This window comes from Notolepis coatsorum, assembly GCF_963971535.1.
Source record: "Notolepis coatsorum genome assembly, chromosome: 1".
NCBI lineage: Eukaryota > Metazoa > Chordata > Actinopteri > Aulopiformes > Paralepididae > Notolepis > Notolepis coatsorum.
In genome coordinates this window covers 138,603,462-138,613,257 of record NC_140165.1, presented here as the reverse complement: position 1 = coordinate 138,613,257, position 9,796 = coordinate 138,603,462, and the positions used below count along the sequence as shown (strand labels likewise).

The 9,796-nt window shown below is 44.2% G+C and overlaps 1 long non-coding RNA gene across 1 annotated transcript in view; it reads right to left on the bottom strand.

Moving 5' to 3' along the window:
• The window catches only part of LOC311227749, a 2,026-nt gene extending 1,289 nt beyond the window's left edge, over nt 1-737 (bottom strand). Inside the window, exon 1 of the long non-coding RNA XR_014619621.1 lies at nt 681-737. This is a non-coding gene — a long non-coding RNA (uncharacterized lncRNA). The remainder of the gene's footprint in view (nt 1-680) is intronic.
• Nucleotides 738-9,796: the final 9,059 nt, after the last annotated feature.

Sequence of the window (9,796 nt, the reverse complement as noted above, 5' to 3'; positions counted from 1 at the left end):
CCTGAATAAGTATTTACTGTGCAAAATAACCAAAACCAGATAAATAATATCTGTTTTTTTATGAAGCACAGATCATGTTAATTAAGTATTCTGAGTCTGAGCAGACAGAAAACCATCTTACCCTCAGCAAGGGATTACTTTGTGCTGAAGACCCACAATGCAACACAACAACTGCAAGCTAAAATGCCTCACATACAAAACGAAATAAAATAGAGCCATGGCTGTGTCCCAAGTTTAACACAATTGAACTATAATAAAGTATTTGTTAACACTAGTTACAACAATGCTTATGTAACTATTAAAAACGTACATTTTAATCACGAAACAAAATGGCAGAATAACGTTAGCTAGCATGATAGCTAGCTAACGTTAGTAGCTATAATAATATGCATCACTATTTGCTCAAACAAGCTCCAAACTATTTGCCACGGCACAGAGATAACATTTAGTCAAACGATAACAGCCCGGTGATGGTATCTGAACGGAATCATACTATTCCCATAAGAACTCACTTACCAGTTAAGTACCATCTAGCATGTTAGCTAATAATGCTAACAAGCTTCGTTCTAGCCTACTAGTTGCCACCACGGTAATAATTCACAAAGTAGCATGTAGTCAAACGATGACAGCAAGATTATGGTATGTGAATGGCATAATACATAATATTGTCAATGACTTACCAAGGAGTTTGGCTCAGACTATTTGTCAAGCAGTCAGTGAAGACACCATCCATCGCGCCAAAGTGTTTGAATACCTCAAGTCCCGTGAGATCTTCTAGGTCTCGCGAGTTGCTTAGGACTATACCCTCTCGAAGGGGAGGGGAGGGGGAGGAGGGGAGGGGGAATCTACTAAATTGATTCAACGACAGTTTTTCAAATGTTGAAATGGTATCTGTAATTAAATATTGAATCAACATAGCTTTTTCAACCTCAACCAAAAATAACCAATCTGACTGTACATTGGAGGTGGTTGGGTGGGTGGGGGGGTTGGGTAGGAGGGGTGGGTGGGGGACACTGTACAACTGTACATAAATATTACAGTGACAGTCCAGTTGAGTTAATGGATGGAGGGGGGGGGGGGGCGTTGACTTGCAACGGATGGACTATAGTGCAGCAATGCAAGTTCAATTCACAGTTATTACTACAGACCGGTGGCACTCACCTCTGTGGTCATGAAATGTTTCGAGAGGCTGGTCAAGGACCACATTTGTGCCTCCCTCCCCAGTGATATGGACCCTATGCAATTTGCATACAGGACAAACAGGTCCACTGACGACGCGGTCTCCCAGGTACTGCACAGCACCCTCTCTCACCTTGACCGTCAGAAGGGGGGCTATGTGAGACTGTTGTTCATACAGCTCAGCGTTCAACACCATAGTCCCCATCACCAGACTGGTGGACAAGCTGATCGAGCTGGGTCCGAGCTCCGCCCTGAGCGCCTGGGTACTGGACTTTCTGAGTGAAAGACCCCAGGCGGTCAGGGTGGGGGGTCAGACCTCCAACACCATCACCCAATTCAATTTCATCAATTTCATCTCTGTGCGTCAGAGTTAATTTTTTTGCAGAGCGCTAGCTGCTCCCTACTTCCAGTCCTTGTGCTAAACTATAGGCTATAGTTGCTTGCTTCCAGCCCTTGTGCTAAGCTATAGCTAGCTGGTCCCTATACTGCTTCCAGCCCTTGTGCTAAGCTATATAGCTAGCTGCTCCCTACTGCTTCCAGCCCTTGTGCTAAGCTATAGGCTAGCTGGTCCCTATACTGCTTCCAGCCCTTGTGCTAAGCTATAGCTAGCTGCTCCCTACTGCTTCCAGCCCTTGTGCTAAGCTATAGGCTAGCTGGTCCCTATACTGCTTCCAGCCCTTGTGCTAAGCTATAGCTAGCTGGTCCCTATACTGCTTCCAGCCCTTGTGCTAAGCTATAGCTAGCTGCTCCCTACTGCTTCCAGCCCTTGTGCTAAGCTATATGCTAGCTGGTCCCTATACTGCTTCCAGCCCTTGTGCTAAGCTATAGCTAGCTGCTCCCTACTGCTTCCAGCCCTTGTGCTAAGCAGGCTAGCTGGTCCCTATACTGCTTCCAGCCCTTGTGCTAAGCTATAGCTAGCTGGTCCCTATACTGCTTCCAGCCCTTGTGCTAAGCTATAGCTAGCTGCTCCCTACTGCTTCCAGCCCTTGTGCTAAGCTATAGGCTAGCTGGTCCCTATACTGCTTCCAGCCCTTGTGCTAAGCTATAGCTAGCTGCTCCCTACTGCTTCCAGCCCTTATGCTAAGCTATAGGCTAGCTGGTCCCTATACTGCTTCCAGCCCTTGTGCTAAGCTATAGCTAGCTGCTCCCTACTGCTTCCAGCCCTTGTGCTAAGCTATAGCTAGCTGGTCCCTATACTGCTTCCAGCCCTTGTGCTAAGCTATAGCTAGCTGGTCCCTATACTGCTTCCAGCCCTTGTGCTAAGCTATAGCTAGCTGCTCCCTACTGCTTCCAGCCCTTATGCTAAGCTATAGGCTAGCTGGTCCCTATACTGCTTCCAGCCCTTGTGCTAAGCTATAGCTAGCTGCTCCCTACTGCTTCCAGCCCTTGTGCTAAGCTATAGGCTAGCTGGTCCCTATACTGCTTCCAGCCCTTGTGCTAAGCTATAGCTAGCTGGTCCCTATACTGCTTCCAGCCCTTGTGCTAAGCTATAGCTAGCTGCTCCCTACTGCTTCCAGCCCTTATGCTAAGCTATATGCTAGCTGGTCCCTATACTGCTTCCAGCCCTTGTGCTAAGCTATAGCTAGCTGCTCCCTACTGCTTCCAGCCCTTGTGCTAAGCAGGCTAGCTGGTCCCTATACTGCTTCCAGCCCTTGTGCTAAGCTATATAGCTAGCTGCTCCCTACTGCTTCCAGCCCTTGTGCTAAGCTATATATCTAGCTGCTCCCTGACACATGCCTCCTCTATTTGAACGACCACATCAAACAAGAGGTGGACGCGGGCAAATACTGCGGCATGGTCATGCTGGACCTACAAAAGGCCTTCGATACTGTGAATCACTCCATTCTGATTGACAAGCTAAAAGCAATTGATTTTGATAGCTTATCAGTGAGCTGGATGCAATCCTACCTGGAGGGGAGAGAACAGATGGTAGAGGTAAACGGTATACTCTATCCCCCCCCCCTCACAGTGAGCTGTGGTGTTCCACAAGGAAGCATACTAGGACCGCTACTCTTCCTAATTTATGCAAATGACATGTCGTCAGCCTGTGACTGCAACTTGTTCCTGTTTGCGGACGACTCAGCCATGCTGGTCTCTGACAAGAACAAGTTGCAGGTTGAAAAAACCCTCAGCTCGGAACTATATAGGCAAAATCTGCATATGGCTCGCTGATAACAAACTATCATTACACATGGGCAAAACAGAGTCCATTCTCTTCGGTTCAAATAACAAACTCAGCAAGACCGACGGCTTCTCAGTTGCAGTGCATGGGTGACAATATTGTCACAAGGAAAGATGAAATTACCTACCTGGGTTCCATCCTAGAGGCAAATCTTTCCTGTGACAAAATGGCATCCAATGTAATAAAAAAAGTCAACCAACGAACTAGATTCTTGTACCGGATCTCCTCTCAAGAAACAAGAATACCCTGAAGACTCTGGCAGGAGCCCTCATTCAATATACTACGACTATGCGTGCACCTCATGGTACCAAAGCACCTCATAGGCGCTTAAATCTAAATTACAAACATCACAAAACAAACTGGTCAGACTACTACTTGACCTTACCCCCAGAACCCACCTCACCCCTGCCCACTTTGACAACCTAGGATGGCTTAGAGTAGACGACAGAGTACAGCAACTTGCAATGGGCCTGGTCTACAAGATACACTATACGACTAAGGTACCCATGTACATGTCAAAATACTTCCCAAAGGTCAGTGAATACCACAACCACTAGAGGAAGCTCAACAAATCATGTTAAACCCAGATTCGGCTCAAACAATGAACTAAACACGTTTCGCAATTATGCCACATCAATGTGGAACGCCCTACCCAAAGCTGTAAAGGAATGTGAATCACTACCCACTTTCAAAAACACCCTCAAAGAACACCTATACGGGATACTGCAATTCGAAACATGGCCCCTACAAATTTACATTTACATTTACATTTAGTCATTTAGCTGACGCTTTTATCCAAAGCGACTTACATGTTCTGTACGACAAGCCATCAGGAAGGGCACAAGCTGAGCAACAATGTTCATCAAAGTGTTGAGTGCTGGTTAGTTTATTAGGACAAGTGCATGACAGTACGGTTAGTTAGGGTTAGATTATTTTTTTTTAATTCAGATAATGGTTGAAGAAGTGCGTCTTTAGTCGACGGCGAAAGATTGGACGTGTTTCGGCTGTCCTAACTGGGGTGGGTATAGTTCATTCCACCATTGTGGGGCAAGGACTGAGAATAGGCGACTTCTCTTTGATGACCCTCCCGGAGCTTGGATAGGAGTAGGTCTGAGGCGGCCAGAAGATGCAGAGCGTAGGGGTCTTGAGGGTGTGTAGTTAGAAACCATTGATCGGAGGTAGGCGGGAGCGGTTCCCTTTGCCGCACGGTATGCTAGGTCGAGGGCCTTGAAGCAGATTCGTGCAGCAATGGGGAGCCAGTGCAGGTCCCTAAGAAGTGGGGTGACATGGGCCGACTTCGGTAGGTTTGAGATCAGGCGGGCCGCTGCGTTCTGAATGAGTTGAAACATTTCCTAACCCAGTTGTCCCCCCCCCCCCCCCCCCCCCCAACCCCCCCCCCCCCACCTCCAATGTACAGCCCCCCCCCCCCCCCCACCCCACCCAACCCCACCCCACCTACCCAACCTCCTCCAATGTATACAGTTTCGACATCAAATGTATATACACTCTTTTTCTGGACACTTTTTGTATCACAAACAGTACTGTATTTGCAAATCTGGTATGTCATAAATGTATAGATGTAGCAGTACTGTCTATCTGTAAGTCGTGTACATATGATGAATTGAAAATGGGGGAAGTCTTTCTCTGGTCTGCATCCCCTTAACAATTGTATGTATTGAGCTGTACTGCACTGTACCCATTCTGCAATCTGTTAATAAACTTTTAAATCAATCAATCAATCAATCAATCAATCAATCAATCAATCAATCAATCAATCAATCAATCAATCAATCAATCAATCACATTATAATTACATTGTCATTTAGCTACCGGCAAAAGACACAGATACCTATGCAAGCTGTTCTGCGCATGGGAGGTTCTTATATAAATCGTCATTACACAAAAAAAAAAAACTTTTTCCGCCCTGAAAGACAGGAACAGCAGCAAGACCCGACCCAGTAAGACATTTATATTAAGTCATTGTTTTCAAATAGTCATTATATAATAGAAATCTGCGACTGTCGTCTTGTCTTAAAATGTACATTTCCACGTATTTTACCGTAACAATATGCTAGCGTACATGTTTGTTCGTGCAAAGCAGCTAAAGCAATGAATGTGTTCATGCACACATGTAAGAATTAAGAATGGGAAATTCAGAAATAAAAAGTATACACTTGGTAGAATCAATATGAACAAAACTTTGCATTATATTCGAAAATCATTTAAGGTGTATTCGTGCACACGTGTCCCGCATGTCTTTGGAAAGACCAGATTACTTATTTGCCATGAAAGAGTTCTCTGCAGTATATGACAGCAGTCATAGAGTGTATATTTTCAGCAATACGTTTGTTTAGGTTAAGGTTAAAACTTAGGAGATTTTATCTTTTTTTAAATGTGATAATATTTCCACAGAGGTTGTTACAGCAGGATCTCACTGCCACCTATAGTATAGCGGCGCCTATGTACATGTATGTACCACGTGGATGGTTTGCAGGTTATTGTTACGAGACCGCCGCCATCTTATGACCGCCGCCATCTTATGAGTGAAAACAAACGAATTTCTACCATCAAATGGCATTTCACTATTTCGAAAGCCTTTCTAGGCGAGATATGCGTCAAATAAGCTTGCCCTGATTGACTTGTCCAAATTGGTTCAGTTATCTGCAATATTGGCTGAGATATATTAAACAGATTTGTTTGCGGTTTTTTGATAATCATGTCCTTAATTTGCATATAAATGATACATGGGACACTCTGACAACTTTCAAATCTAGAAACACTGGTTAGAAGTATATTTCCGGGGGGTGCATGATACCCCCCTGCCCCCTCTATCCTAAAGATGATTAAAGCCCAACCTCCAGGTTAAACCCTACTGATCAATTATGGGTAGTTTACATCATTGGTATATAATTTCATTATTTATTTTTTTCCATTTGACACCGGAAATGCCACTCTGAAAGAGTTAAAAAGGTCCACGCACGAATAACATGCACGTGCGAATCAAAAAAGCTTATCAAACGCCGACGTCACTACAGCCAGGTGCATATTAATGAGCCGAATCTAAAAGCTAGCACGGCCGTGACGTCACTTCAGGAAATGCCTTGCCCATCCGGGTCATAGTACTAGTTCAATGGTGGCCCACTAGGTGCATCACAGTTAGCCTATATAGTATATAGCTCCGCCGTCCCTGCTGCCTACAGTCAGGACCACTACACTGACGTTAGCCTATGGTTCTCTCCTCTTTGTGTGCCCCCGTCCTCGCGGGTGTCCTGCGGAGGAGCTTGTGGACGCGACAACAGCGGCGGCCGTTGTTAGCTCATAGCTATCGTGAACCACTAGCCTTTACGGGCTCGAGCACCCTACAGCATAGACATCTATATTCTATTATAGATATCTATGCCCTACAGGCTGCCACCATTGTCGCCGTTGTCGCGTCCATGGCCCCCCGGCAGGGTACCCGTGGGGACGGGGTGTACAGAGAGGAGAGAACCATTTTGGGTCGGCCGTTCATGCCGGCCAGCGAGCCGGATGTCGGGATATTTTGTTAGCACAATAGCTACCAAGCTAAGCTATGTTAGCTAAGTTAGCTAAGTTATAAACACAATATGTGTACAACGACACAATGATTTACATTATTACAAATATGGTAACGTGGTTGTGGCTTTAGAGATGGGTGGCTATAATCACGGAGCAATAGTGTTAGGTGAAACAGATACATTTTCATTCGGCTAGTAGTAGCAAGCATATATCAGTGCCATGCCACTAGCTGTGTGTGACTCTCAGCGCCCCCTGGTGCCCTGCACCTGTTGTGACGATCATTTCGATTACATATGAACCATTGATTAAAATATGCACGTGCAGTGATTGTGTTGGGCAGACAAAATGTTTGATAAAAACGCTAAAACTGGGTCAATTTCAATACTTTTTTTCCCCATTCTTCATGAAAGTCACTGTTGGCCTAGTCCACATTGTTTATTGAACAAAAATACAACAGAAGGTTTTGTAGATACAGTACTGAATTCTGCCATCCGGACGCATGCAATTTGAAATATGATTATAGAATATAAAATATCAGGCCTAAAATGGTTATGCGGTTAAAATGCGATTAATTAGATTAATTTTTTTAATTGCCTGACGGCACTAGAAATAACCTTTTTTGAAGTTTATTTGTGCTTCACTTCCACTTATTTTGTCTCAACAGTTTGGATTGCAGTTCCGCTTCATCAGTTGCAACATTTAGCCTATCTGCAGATTTAGGACAGGTTATATACACATGCACACACAGAACTTCCTGGAATTGTTAGATGTAACATGAGATTTGAGGGAATACTTAACTTCTGAAAAATGCCTGGTCATACATGTAAATGTAGGTCCTGTGGCCTGTCATTCAAATCGCTTAAACGTTATGTTGACCATCAGTTACTTCATAGACATGAAGCAAACAAGCAATTCCCTTGTGGTGTGGCTGACTGCAAACATCAGTTTCTGAAGTATACTGCTTTGAAAAAACATATGTACCGTGACCACAGGACCATCTCTGCTTCACAAAGAAATTATATAGGATGTTCATTCAAATGCGAGGCCGCAAGTTGTCAGGAGCAATATACTAATCTCAGGGATGTCATTGCACATCTGAAATTGCATATATTGAAAAAAGAGACAGTAAAATGTCCATTTGCAAATTGTGACAAAACCTATAAAGTAAAATCATCATTCACTAGCCATATCGCACGGTTGCATATTAATCAAACAGAGTTGTTAGTAACCCCTGGCCCTACACAATCGCAGTCTACTCAGGATTCCGCTGAGGTGCAAAGGGATTTAGATGAAAGTCATGTAGCAAGTTCATCTGACGACATGCCAGATGACACTGAAATGAGAGCCCTGTATCAAAAAAATCTATGCCTTTTTTACATGCGTCTGCAGGCTAAATGCCTCATTCCATCATCAACAATACAGATTATTGTTGAAGAAATTGACAGTTTGAATGATGCGTGTCATCGGTACACTAAGAAGGAATTCAAAAAGTTAATGGGAGCTAAAACAAACTTGTCTGAGACTGATATTGACAGTGTTTTGAGTATTTTGGGAGAAGCAGATTTGCATTCGCTGTGCAGCTCTCACCTTTCCACTGGGCACAGAAGAAAGATGTTCTTCCAAAAGAACTTTTCATATGTGCACCCACAGGCTATTTATCTTGGCACAGACGAGAATAGAAGGGAGTGCTATGCACAATATATCCCACTTCAGGATACTTTACGATCCATGTTAAAAGACCCAGTTGTGTGGCAACAGTGTGTGAAGCCACAAAATAATGCTGCTTCTACTAATGTGTTCACTGATATTTGCGATGGATCTGTTTTCAAGTCCAACGACTTATTCATGGAGCCAGGTATAAGCTTAAAGCTTATCTTGTACCAGGATGCATTTGAGGTAGTGAACCCTCTTGGATCATCAAAGAAGAAGCACAAAATTGTAGGAGTTTACTTTACACTTGCCAACTTCGAGGCCATCTATCGTTCTAGTGTTGACAACTTGCAGCTTTTGCTTCTGTGTCCTGAGAGGTACTTTAAGTACTTTGCACATGAAAAGTTGTTTGCACGGATGCTGTCAGATATTAGAGAACTTGAGAGGCATGGACTGGTCACTTCATCTGGCCAGGTGGTGCGGGCAACAGTCGTATGTATTCTGGGGGACAATTTAGGCTCTCACTCGATCGGTGGCTTTACTGAGAATTTCAGTACTGCAAGTCACTGCTGCAGGTATTGCTTAGTCCCTACAAATAAAATGGACAACCCGACAGACCGGTTTCCGGTAAGAACAGTTGAGACCTACAAGGAAGCACTGCGACAACTACAGGACTCTGAGGCAACACATGTAAAGGGACTCAAGTTTGACTCTGTTTTCAACTCTCTTAAGTATTTCCATGTATGCCAGCCAGGGCTCCCACCATGCATAGGCCATGACTTGTTTGAAGGCGTAGTAGCCTATGACCTTACCCTTTACTTGAGGTATTTTGTAAAGGTGAAGAAATGGTTCACATACACACAGCTGAACCGACGAATCGCACAGTTCAAATATGTGGGTTCTGATGCTGGTTCTGCTCCTTGTGAAGTAAGTATAAGTGGTATGAAGATTGGTGGTCAGGCGGCTGAGAATTGGTGTCTTTTGAGACTTCTACCAGTGATTATTGGGGATAAGATGTCGGATACTAAGGATCCAGTGTGGCAGTTACTGATCTTGCTGAAAGAGCTTTGTGAGTTGGTCTGTGCCCCCAAGATATCTGTACCTCAAATCTGTTTCCTCAATGTTCAGATTCAAGATTATCTTGAAACAAGGAAACAACTATTTCCCACAGAGAAACTCAAACCAAAACATCACTACCTCGTCCACTATCCCTCTTTGATCGTGAAACTTGGTCCGCTCATACGGTTG